At 38.2% G+C, this 12,317-nt stretch overlaps 1 pseudogene; it reads left to right on the plus strand.

Moving 5' to 3' along the window:
* The first annotated feature begins 574 nt into the window (after positions 1-574).
* Positions 575-3,141, plus strand: LOC136139212 (olfactory receptor 10R2-like; annotated as a pseudogene).
* Positions 3,142-12,317: the final 9,176 nt, after the last annotated feature.

Below are 12,317 nucleotides of genomic sequence, written 5' to 3' on the forward strand. Positions count from 1 at the left end.
GAAAATGCAGCAATTTTTTTCTTCCAGTTTTACTGAGATATAACTAACATGCAACACTATGTAAGTTTAAGGTATACAGCATACTGATCTGATTTACATGCATCATGAAATGATTATCACAGTAAGTTTAGTGAACACCCATCATCTCATATAGGTACAAAATTAAAGAAATAATAAAATAATAAAAAAATTAAATAGAGGAAAGTATTAATAATTATATTTTTTCTTGTGATGAGAACTCTTAGGATTTACTCTCTTAATAACCTTCATATATAACATACAGCAGTTAATTATATTTTTTGGGGATGACAACAATTTTTAATGGATCATTTGTCTTTGCATTTAGAAAATAATGTTATAGAGATTTTTCATCACAAAATGTCAAAGCAGAAGGTTAATATTATATGCTAGATTAATATCAAGGGAAAAAGTTTAGAAAATCCCTGAAATCAAATGCCATCTACCCAGGAGTCTTGAAATAATTCAGAAGAGAAACTGGGGTCATTAGTCACTTTGGTTCTTCAACAAGTTTTCAAGTACTTGGTATATACTAGACACTATGTTATGTGCAGGGATGCAGTTTCTGTCTCTGGTGAGTTACAATTTGTGTAGTCAAAGATAAACTTATAATACTAAGGCCAAAGCAAATAAGATTCTAATGATTGCTAAGGAAACCCAGATAAAGTGATAAAGCACAATTAAGAAGCTGTAGGAACAACAATGTGCACATGTTATTTTAACTGATAATTTAAAGATAGTCACACAATTAAAAGAAGAATAAAATGAAAACAAACATGAAGTATGGACTATTTCCAGATGTAGGGGGTAGTATGAAAAAGGACATGATTGTTCAAATTTTCTCAATGCTAAAGTGCATGTGAAGAGATATACAGTGGAAGCTATGAGTGGAAAGTTACTTTTCAGACAAGAATGAAAGTCAGAATATAGCTGGTTTAACTTTATAGATAATTGAAGGCCATTTAGTTTTGTTAATAGGATAGAATTTGCCCTATAGAAAGACAACTTTACTGCTGTAGTGAACTGTGGCTTAGAGTTGGAAGAGATAGAATCCTAGGAGTCCATTCATAATGCTCTTGTAATAATCCAGGTAAGAGCTAATTTCTGGAAGAACAGAAGAAATGGATTCTAGAACTATTACAGAAAAAAAATGGATTGTATGTGGAGGATGAGAATTATCATGTGTTTAAACATGCCTCAGAAATTTACAGCTTGGATGACTAAGATGTTTTAGAAACTTTTTATTGATATACAGAATCCAGGTAAAGGAAAAGATTTGGGTTGGAGCTTGGAGAGGATAAGAATGTTTTAATTAAAAATATGTAATCTAGTACCAACAGTAAGAACTGTGTCAGAGGCCTCAGGGAAAGTATCTGAGCATCACTGATCAGGAATTCAGAGACAGATACTGGAGCGACAGTCTGTTGGGTCTCCAATTCAGGTATATCAAGGATAAGATACATAACCAAGTGGAAAAACAGTGAATGCTGAAGGAAAACTAATTAATTTTAGCCACAAATTTTCTGCAAAGGGAAATCAGGCCTGGTGTCCTAGAAGAGTCTGTAGAATATTCATAACACTAGTTCTAAGCCAAATTAATTTTAATGAATGACTGCATTAAAATTGTAGTCAATTTTAATGTGATATATAATTAGTAAAAAAAAGAGAATTCTGTTCTTTAAGGACAAGCAACACAAAGACAAATCAATGGTTATTGACCTAGATGAAGAAAGTATTAAAAGCAGGTGGAACATAGATCTTCAGACGTTGGTGGTATTGCTTGTGAAATATATGTATCAGTAATGTGGATGAAACTATGACCACTTAAAATCATAATTAATGTAGAGAAAGGCTTTTTTGAGGATTAGATTACCAAAAAATTAAGCAGAGACTATATAAGTCTGCAAGGAAGGGGCCTGAAGAACAGGCTTTCTTTGAGCAAATGTCTGTACATTTCATGTGAACACTTGTCCCCAAATTCAGTGCTAAAATCATTGGCAGAAAAATAGCACTGTGGGTGCATATTAATTTAGGATACATTTTGCTTAGTTTACAATCCTTTTTTTTCTCCCATGCCTGTTGTTTCTCTTTCATACGAGACTGGCTACTTTATGAAGGGTAAATTCCCTTGACTTCTCACTTCTAAAGGTCTCTGGAATTGATCATATTGACTTTATTCCGTGGGATCAACTCTCCACGGCCAATTCCTCCTGTTACCGAATTCCTCCTGCTGGGTTTTTCCAGCCTTGGGGAATTGCAGCTTGTCCTCTTTGTGGTCTTTCTCTGCTTCTATTTGATCATCTTGAGTGGAAACATTACAATCATCTCAATCATCTGCTTGGATCACAGTCTCCACACACTCATGTACTTCTTTCTATGTGTCCTTTCTACCTCTGAGATCTTCTAAACAATTGTCATCCTGCCCAAGATGCTTATCAATCTTCTCTCCATACTCAGGACACTCTCCTTCGTGAGTTGTGCTTCAGAGATGTTCGTTTTCCTTGTTTTTTCTGTCACCAATTCCTTGCATCTGGGACTGATGAGCTATGACTGTCATGCTGCTGTCTGTCAGCCTTTGTACCACCCCATTCTCATGAGCTGGAGGGTTTGTGGGCACTTGGCAGTAACTTGTATTGTTAGTGGTTTCCTAATATCTCTATTGGGAACAACTTTGGTCTTTAGCCTCCCTTTCTGTGGCTCCAACATGGTCAAACACTATTTTTGTGATATTTCACCAGTCATCTATCTCGCCTATGCTGAAGCCTACATTAATGAACCTGTCATCTTCATTGGTGGGGTCTTGGGGCCTGTGCCCTTGATCTTCATCTGCATCTCCTATGAATTTATTGTCTCTACTATCCTGAAGATCTCATCAGCTGAAGGCAAGCAAAAAGCATTCTCCCCCTGTGCCTCTCATCTCATTGTAGTCATTGTCCACTACATCTGTGCTTCCTTTGTCTACCTGTGACCCTCAGCCAAATATACATCAGGCAAAGATAGGCTGGTGACAGTGACCTATACCATCCTCACCCCACTGTTGAACCCTATGGTATACAGCCTCAGGAACAAAGATGTACAGCTGGCCGTTCAGAAAATGATTGGAAAGACTGGGTTTTCTGTTAAGACTTTATAATTAAAACATTTTTTCAACAGTACACACAAATTTGAGTCAATATGTATCTAATTGTTTAACTCATAAAAGTTTCTAGTCTATTCACCTATATGACTGTGTGGCTTTGGATAAGTTGTTTGACACTGTGGGGATGTAATGTTCTCTTAAGTAAAGCACACATAGCAACATGTTTATCTCAAGGTTGTTGCAAAATTAAGGGAGATATCAGAGCATCTGTCACTAAAAGACAACTCTCCTACTTATCTTCTTCTTCAGAGATAGTTCACCAAAGGATCCTAACAACCATTATCTATTACCCTATGTTTGGCTTGTTAGCCCCAAATCTCTGGTTGTCCTCTTTGTTTAAGATTTTATCCAGCTGAAAATGAGGTGCTCAGGCCTGAATGTGGTGTGGATATAGGACTAAGACATGATGGGGAAAAGAACTTGCTGTACTAGCAATTAGAAGACTATTTAAGTCATGACTTTAAAAAAAACTATGGTTGTTCTTTAAATCTAAGTTTTAAATATAGAATATAGAGATAGTATAGTTTTTCCTTTTTTACCTCACATGGTTTTTGTTTGTATCTAATGGATAAGATGAAAGTAAGCATGAGTAAAATGCAAAGCTGGACAGAACTCGAGACTCATTATATCAGTTAAGACTTTGTACATCTCTGCAAGGACCTTCTATTTCTTTCATATCCTCCAAAAATGATATTTCTGGGTGTCTTTTCTGACCACTCATTTGAACCACTCCTTACATAACATAGAAGATATGCTACAGAACTTCATGAAAAAAATAATAACTATCCAGTCCCAATGCAGGCTGAAGATGTCTACATGGCTTTCCACACTGAATTTATTAAGAAGAGCAGCTCCCAGTTTCAAATTTCTCATCTTACTACCTAGTATAAGAGAGAGAAGGACTCTGTCTTCATGAAAATTAATTTGCTTAGAATTACAGCTATGGTCTTAGAACTAGTGTTTGATTCCTCTACAAACTCTTCTAGGACACCAGGCCTGATTTCCCTTTGCCGAAAATGCGTGGCTGGAATTATTTAGCTTTCCTTCAACGTTCCTTCAGTGGTCATCTTGTCCTACCATTCATCCGTACAGAAATTTCTTCATCAGTATTTCCAAGCCTGAACTGACTACCAGTAACTTCACAAAATGTACATTCTTGCTGTTATCATTTCTCACTACTATTTCCCCTCATTTAAGCTGATATTTCCCTCTTTGTGATCTTAGTACTTTCTGTCTCTTGTGTCATACAGTAGGTATAATTTTGGTTCACAGATGTTTAAGACAGTTACAATGATAATCTGATCCTTCCCCATTACTCAAGTGACTGGATTTCAGACATCTCACCTTCTTGTGTGCAGTCCTTTATACATGCTGCTGATTACCAATATTCTTTTTGTTTTATTAAATTAATTAATATATTTATTTTTGGTGGCACCACAGGAATGCGGGTATCTGTTCCTCCATCAGGGATCAAACCTACACCCCCTGCAGTGGAAGCACGGAGTTTTAACAAGTGGACTGCCAGGGGAGTCCCTTCAATGTTCTTTTTAAAGCTTAATGAATAAAACTGACATTCATATTTCATGTGTGACCTCCATTTTCAAGGTAAGATGCAACTGTATTCTCCCTTGAAATTTTACTTAGATTTTCAAATCAAAGTGTATAAAATAATCAAGAAAGCTCTCATATTTTAAAATTACTACTTATATTTCTATTTTTGGCTCCCTGTTTTCAATTTTGGATTAGGTCTTTTTATATTATTTTTATTTACTAGTTAAATAATTAAGGCATTTTAAACATCTTTATTGGAGTATAATAGTTTTACAATGTTGTGTTAGTTTCTGCTGTATAACAAAGGGAATTAGCTATATGTATACATATATCCCCATATTCCCTCCCTCTCACGTCTCACTCTCCACTCCCTATCCCACCCCTTCAGGTGGTCACAAAGCACGCAGCTGATCTCCCTGTGCTATGTGGCTGCTTCCCACTAGCTATCTCTTTTACATTTGGTAGTGTATATATGTCAATGCCACTCACTCACTTCATCAAAGCTTACCCATACCCTTCTCCAGGTCCTCAAGTCCATTCTCTATGTCTGCGTCTTTATTCCTGTCCTGCCCCTAGGTTCTTAAGAACCTTTTTAAATTTTTTAAATTCACATATATGTGTTAGCATATGGTATTTGTTTTTCGCTTTCTGACTTACTTTACTCTGTATGACAAACTCTAGGTACATCCACATCAATACAAATAACTCAATTTCGTTTCTTTTTATGGCTGAGTAATATTCCATTATATATATGAGCCACATCTTTATCCATTCATCTGTCAATGGACACATAGGTTGCTTCCATGTCCTGGCTACTGTAAATAGTGTTGCAATGAACGTTGCAGTACCTGACTCTTTTGAATTATGGGTTTCTCAGGGTATATGACCAGTAGTGGGATTCCTGAGTCATATGATAGTACTAATTTAGTTTTTTAAGGAACCTCCATACTGTTCTCCATAGTGTCTGTATCAATTTACATTCCCACCAACAGTGCAAGAGGGTTCCCTTTTCACCACACCCTCTGCAGCTTTTATTGTTTGTAGATTTTTTGATGATGGCCATTCTGAATGGTGTGAGATGATACCTCATTGTAGTTCTGATGTACATTTCTCAAATGATTAGTGATGTTGAGCATGCTTTCACGTGTTTGTTGGCAATTTGTATATCTTCTTTGGAGGAAGGTCTATTTAGGTCTTCTGCCCATTTTTGGATTGGGTTGTTTGTTTCTGGATATTGAGCTGCATGTGCTGCTTGTATATTTTGGAGATTAATCCTTTGTCAGTTGCTTCGTTTGCACATATTTTCTCCCATTCTGAGGGTTATATTTTCATCTTGTTTATGGTATCCTTTGCTGTGCAAAAGTTTTTAAGTTTCATTAGGTCTCATTTGTTTATTTTTGTTTTTATTTCCATTTCTCTGGGTGATGGTTCAAAAAGGATCTTGCTGTGATTTATGTCAGCGAGTGTTCTTCCTATGTTTTCCTCTAAGAGTTTTATAGTGTCCTGCTTTATATTTAGGTCTTTAAAGAATTTTGAGATTATTTTTGTGTATGGTATTAGGAAGTGTTCTAATTTCATTTGTTTACTGTAGCTGTCCAGCTTTCCCAGCTACAGTTATTGAAAAGGCTGTCTTCTCTCCATTGTATATTTTTGCCTCCTTTATCAAAGATAAGGTGACTATATGTCTGTGGGTTTATCTCTGGGCTTTCTATTCTGTTCTACTGATCTATATTTCTGATTTTGTGCCAGTACCATACTGTTTTGATTACTGTAGCTTTGTAGCATAGTCTGAAGTCCAGGAACCTGATTTTTCCAGCTCTGCTTTTCTTTCTTAAGATTGCTTTTGCTATTTGGGGTCTTTTCTGTTTCCTTACAAATTGTGAAATTTTTTATTCCATTTCTGTGAAAAATGCCTTTGGTAGTTTGACAGGGATTGCACTGAATGTGTAGATTGCTTTGGGTAGTATAGTCATTTTCACAATGTTGATTCTTCCAATCCAAGAACATGGTATATCTCTCCACTTGTTTGTATCATCTTTGCTTTCTTTCATCAGGGTCTTATAGTTTTCTGCAAACAGGTCTTTTGTCTCCTTAGGTAGGTTTATTCCTAGATATTTTATTCTTTTTGTTGCAATGGTAAATGGGAGTGATTCCTTAATTTCCCTATCAGATTTTCATAATTAGTGGATACGAATGCAAGAGATTTCTGTGCATTAATTTCGTATTCTGCTACTTTACCAAATTCATTGATTAGTCTAGTAGTTTTCTGGAAGCATCTTTAGGATTCTGTATGTATAGTTTCATGTCATCTACAAACAGAGACAGCTTTATTTCTTCTTTTCCCATCTGGATTCTTTTTATTTCTTTTTCTTCTCTGATTGCTGTGGCTAAAATTTCCAAAACTATGTTGAATAAATTAGTGAGAGTGGGCATCCTTGTCTTCTTCCTCATTTTTGAGGAAATGGTTTCAATTTTTCACCACTGAGAATGATGTTGGCTGTGGGGTTTGTCATATATGACCTTTACTCTGTTGAGATAAGTTCCCTCTATGCCTACCTTCTGGAGGTTTTTTATGATAAATTGGTATTGAATTCGATAGGAAGCTTTTTCTGCATCTATTGAGATGATCATATGGTTTTTATTGTTCAGTTGGTTAATATGGTGTATCACATTGATTGATTTGTGAATATTGAAGAATCCTTGAATTCCTGGGATAAACCCCACTTGATCATGGTGTATGATCCTTGGAATATGCTGTTGGATTCTGTTTGTTAGTACTTTGCTGAGAATATTTGTATCTATGTTCATCAGTGATATTGGTTTGTAGTTTTGTTTTTTTGTGACATCTTTGTCTTGTTGTGGTATCAGGGTGACAGTGGCCTCATAGAATGAGTTTGGGGGTGTTCCTCCCTCTGCTATATTTTGGAAGAGTGTGAGAATATTAGTGTTAGCTCCTCTCTAAATGTTTGATAGAATTCGACTGTGAATCCATCTGGTCTTGGGTTTTTGCTTGTTGGAAGATTTTTAATCACAGTCTCAATTTCAATGCTTGTGATTTGTCTGTTTATATTCTCTATTTCTTCCTGGTTCAGTCTCAGAAGGTTGTGCTTTTCTAAGAATTTCTCCATTTCTTCCAGGTTGTCCATTTTATTGGCAGATAGTTGCTTGCAGTAATCCCTCATGATTTTTGTATTTTTGCAGTGTCAGTTGTTACTTCTCCTTTTTCATTTCCAATTCTGTTGATTTGAGTCTTCTCCATTTTTAATTTGTGAGTCTGGCTCATGGTTTATCAATTTTGTTTATCTTCTCAAAGAACCAGCTTTTAGGTTTATTGATCTTTGCTATTGTTTCTTTCACTTCTTTTTCATTTATTTCTGATCTGATCTTTATGATTTCTTTCCTTCTGCTATCTTTGGGTTTCTTTTGTTCTTCTTTCTCTAACTGCTATGTGTGTAATGTTAGGTTGTTTTTTGAGATTTCTCTTGTTTCTTTAGGTAGGATTGTATTGTTATAAGCTTCCATCTTAGAACTGCCTTTGCTGCATCCTATAGATTTGGGGTCATTGTGTTTTCATTGTCATTTGTTTCTAGATATTTTTTGATTTCCTCAGTGTTCTCTTGGTTATTTAGTACCGTTTTGTTTAGCTTCCAGGGGTTTGTATTTTTTACAGTTTTTTCTTATAATTTATATCTAGTCTCATAGTGTTGTCATCACAAAAGAAACTTGATATGATTTCAATTTTCTTAAATTTACCAGTGTTTGATGTGTGACCCAAGTTATGATCTATCCTGGAGAATGTTCCATGAGCACTTGAGAAGACAATGTATTCTGTTGTTTTTGGATGGAATGTTCTATAAATATCAATTAAGTCCATCTTTTTTATTAATGTGTCATTTAAAGCTTGTGTTTCCTTATTTATTTTCATTTTGGATGATCTGTCCATTGGTGAAAGTGAGGTGTTAAACTCCCCTAGTGCTTGCGTTGCTGTCGATTTCCCCTTTTATGGCTGTTAGCATTTGCCTTATGTATTGAGGTGCTCCTATGTTGGGTGCATAAATATTTACAATTGTTATATCTTCTTCTTGGATTGATCCCTTCATCCTTATGTAGTGCACTTCTTTGTCTCTCGTAGTAATCTTTAAAGTCTATTTTGCCTGATATGAGTATTGCTACTCCAGCTTTTTTTTTTTTTTTTTTTGCAGTACTCGGGCCTCTCACTGTTGTGGCCTCTCCTGTTGCGGAGCACAGGCTCTGGATGCGCAGGCTCAGTAGCCATGGCTCACGGGTCCAGCCTTTCCATGGCATGTGGGATCTTCCTGGACTGGGGCACAAACCTGTATACCCTACATCGGCAGGTGGACTCTCAATCACTGTGCCACTAGGGAAGCCCCTCCAGCTTTCTTTTGCTTTCAATTTGCATGGAATATCTTTTTCCATCCCCTCACTTTCAGTCTGTATGTGTCCCTAGGTCTGAAGCTGGTCTCTTGTAGACAGCATATATATGAGTCTTGTTTTTATAACCATTCAGCCAGTCTATGTCTTTTGGTTGGAACATTTATTCCATTTATATTTAAGGTAATTATCAATATGTATGTTCTTATTACCATTTTCTTAATTGTTTTGGGTTTGTAATTGCAGGTCTTTTTCTTGCCTTGTGTTTCCTGCTTAGAGAAGTTCCTTTAGCATTTGTTGTAAAGCTCTTTTGGTAGTGCTGAATTCTCTTAGTGTCTGTAAAGGTTTTAATTTCTACATGAAATTGGAATGAGATCCTTGCTGGGTAGAGCAATATTTGTCATAGGTTTTTCCCTTTCATCATGTATATATGTCCTACCACTTGCTTCTCATTAGCAGAGTTTCTACTGAAAGATCCGTTGTTAACCTTATGGGGATTCCCTTGTATGTTATTTGTTACTTTCCTTTGCTGCTTTTAATATTTTTGTTTGTATTTAATTTTCGATAGTTTGATTAATATGTGTCTTGGTGTGTTTCTCTTTGGATTTATCCTGTATGGGACTCTCTGCATTCCCTGGGCTTGATTGACTATTTCCTTTCCCATGTTAGGGAAGTTTTCAACTATAATCTCTTCAAATATTTTCTCAGACCCTTTCTTTTTCTCTTCTTCTGGGAACCCTACAATTCGAATATTGGTGCATTTAATGTTGTCTCAGAAGTCTCCAAGACTGTCCTCAATTCTTTTTTCTTTATTCTGCTCTGTGGTAGTTATTTCCAGTATTTTATCTTCCAGGTCACTTACCCGTTCTTCTACCTCAGTTATTCTGCTATTGATTCCTTCTGGAGAAGTTTTACTTTCATTTATTGTGTTGTTCGTCATTGTTTGCTGTGTCTTAATTCCTCTAGGTCCTTGTTAAACGTTTGTTTTATTTTCTCCATTCTATTTCCAAGATTTTGGATTATCTTTACTATCATTTCTCTGAATTCTTTTTCAGGTCGACTGCCTGTTTCCTCATCATTTGTTTGGTCTGATGGGTTTTTACCTTGCTCCTTCATCATTTGCATATTTCTCTGTGTTCTCATTTTGCTTAACTTACTCTTTTTGGGGTCCTCTTTTCTCAGGCTGCAGTTTCATAGTTCCTATTGTTTTTGGTGTCTGCCCACAGTGGGTAAGGTTGGTTCAGTGGGTTGTGTAGGCTTCCTGGTGAAGGGGACTAGTGCCTGTGTTCTGGTGGGTGGGACCAGATCATGTCTTTCTGGTGAGGCAAGGCTGTGTCTGGTGGTGTGTTTTGGGATGTCTGTTAACTTAGTATGATTTTAGGTGTACTCTCTGCTAATGAGTGAGGTTGTGTTCCTGTCTTGATAGTTGTTTGCTATGGGGAGTCTAGCACTGGATCTTGCTGGACGTCGGGTGGAACTGTGTGTTAGCATTGAGACAGAGATCTCAGGGAGAGTACTCGCCGATTGATATTAGGTGGGGCCAGGAGGTCTCTGTTGGTCCAATGTCCTGCACTTTGCTCTCTCACCTCAGAAGCTTTGGCCCGACATCAGCTCAGAGCACCAAGACCCTGTCAGCTACACAGTTCAGAAGAAAATTAGAATAAAAATAAATTATTAAAATAAAAAAGTAATAAAAAAAGAGAAAAAAAAGAAGAGAGCAACCAAGCCAATAAAAAAAATCCACCAATGATAACAAGTGCTAAAGACTTCTGAGCTGTGTAGCTGACAGGGTCTTGGTGCTCCAGGCTGATGTCAGGCCAAAGCTTCTAAAGACTATAATAAGACAAATGTAAAAATCAGTAACAAGTCAGTCACAGACAGCAAACCCCAAGTCCACAGTTGCTTCCAAAGTCCACTACATCAATTTTGGGTTGCTTTGTTGACTATTCAGGTATTTCAGAAATGCAGGGTACCTCAGGTTACTTGTGGGGATTTAATCCACTGCTCCTGAGGCTGCACAGAGAAATTTCCCTTTCTCTTTGTTCACACAGCTCCTGGTGTTCAGCTTTTGTTTTGCCCCACCTCTGCTTGTAGGTTGCCCTCAGGCTACTTCCCCCGCCCCCCCCCCCCCCACCCCCCGCGGAGACAGGACATGGCTAAAGCAGCAGCTGATTAGGGGGCTCTGGCTCTCTCAGGCCACAGGGAGGGAGGGGTAAGGCAGTGATAATTGGAATGCGGGGTGAGCCTGTGGTGGCAGAGGCCAGGGAGATGTTGCAACAGCCTGAGGTGTGCCGTGTGTTCTCCCAGGGAAGTTGTCCCTGGATCACTGGAGCCTGGCAGTGGCGGGCTGCACAGGCTCCCAGGGTGAGGGTGAGGGGCGCATGTAGATAGTGACTTGTGCTTGCATACAGGATTTGGGTGGTTGCATCCTTAGAGTTAATGTTTCATGCCTGTCTCTAGTGTCCGAGCTGATAGCGGTGGCTCGCGCCTGTCTCTGGAGCTCGTTTAGGTGGTGCTCTGCCTTCTGTTGGCAGACAGGGAAGGAATCCCCTATCCTCACGTACTCCAAAACAATGGTCTCTTGCCTCTCAGACAGGTCCAATTTTTTTCCCAGACTCCCTCCAGGCTAGCTGTGGTGCACTAGCTCCCTTCAGATTGTGTTCACACAGCCAATCCCAGTCCTCTCCCTGGGATCTGACCTCCTAAGCCTGAGCCTCAACTCCCAGCCCCCACCCACATTGGTGAGTGAGCAGACAAGCCTTTCAGGCTGGTGAGTGCTGGTCGGCAGTGATCCTCTGTGTGGGAATCTCTCTGATTTGCCCTCTGTACCCCTGTTGCTACGTTCTCCTCCATGGCTCCGAAGCTACCCCGCTGCCCATCCCCTGTTTCCACCAGTGATGGGTCTTGCTAGTGTGTGGAAACTTTTCTTCCTTCACAGCTCCCTCTCCAAGGTGCAGGTCCTGTCCCTATTCTTTTGTCTCTGTTTTTTCTTTTTTATTTTCCCTACCCAGGAACATGGGGAGTTTCTTGCCTTTTGGGAAATCTGAGGTTTTCTTCAGCCTTCAGTAGGTGTTCTGTAGGAGTTGTTCCACATTTAGATTTCTTTTCTTGTACTTGTGGGGAGGAAGGTGATCTCCCCATCTTACTCCTCTGCTGTCTTGAAGGTCTCTCCCCAATTAAGGCATTTAAGTTACTACATTTCTCTATAAATACAGCA

Source organism: Phocoena phocoena, chromosome 1, assembly GCF_963924675.1.
Source record: "Phocoena phocoena chromosome 1, mPhoPho1.1, whole genome shotgun sequence".
In the NCBI taxonomy this organism is placed as follows: Eukaryota; Metazoa; Chordata; class Mammalia; order Artiodactyla; family Phocoenidae; genus Phocoena; species Phocoena phocoena.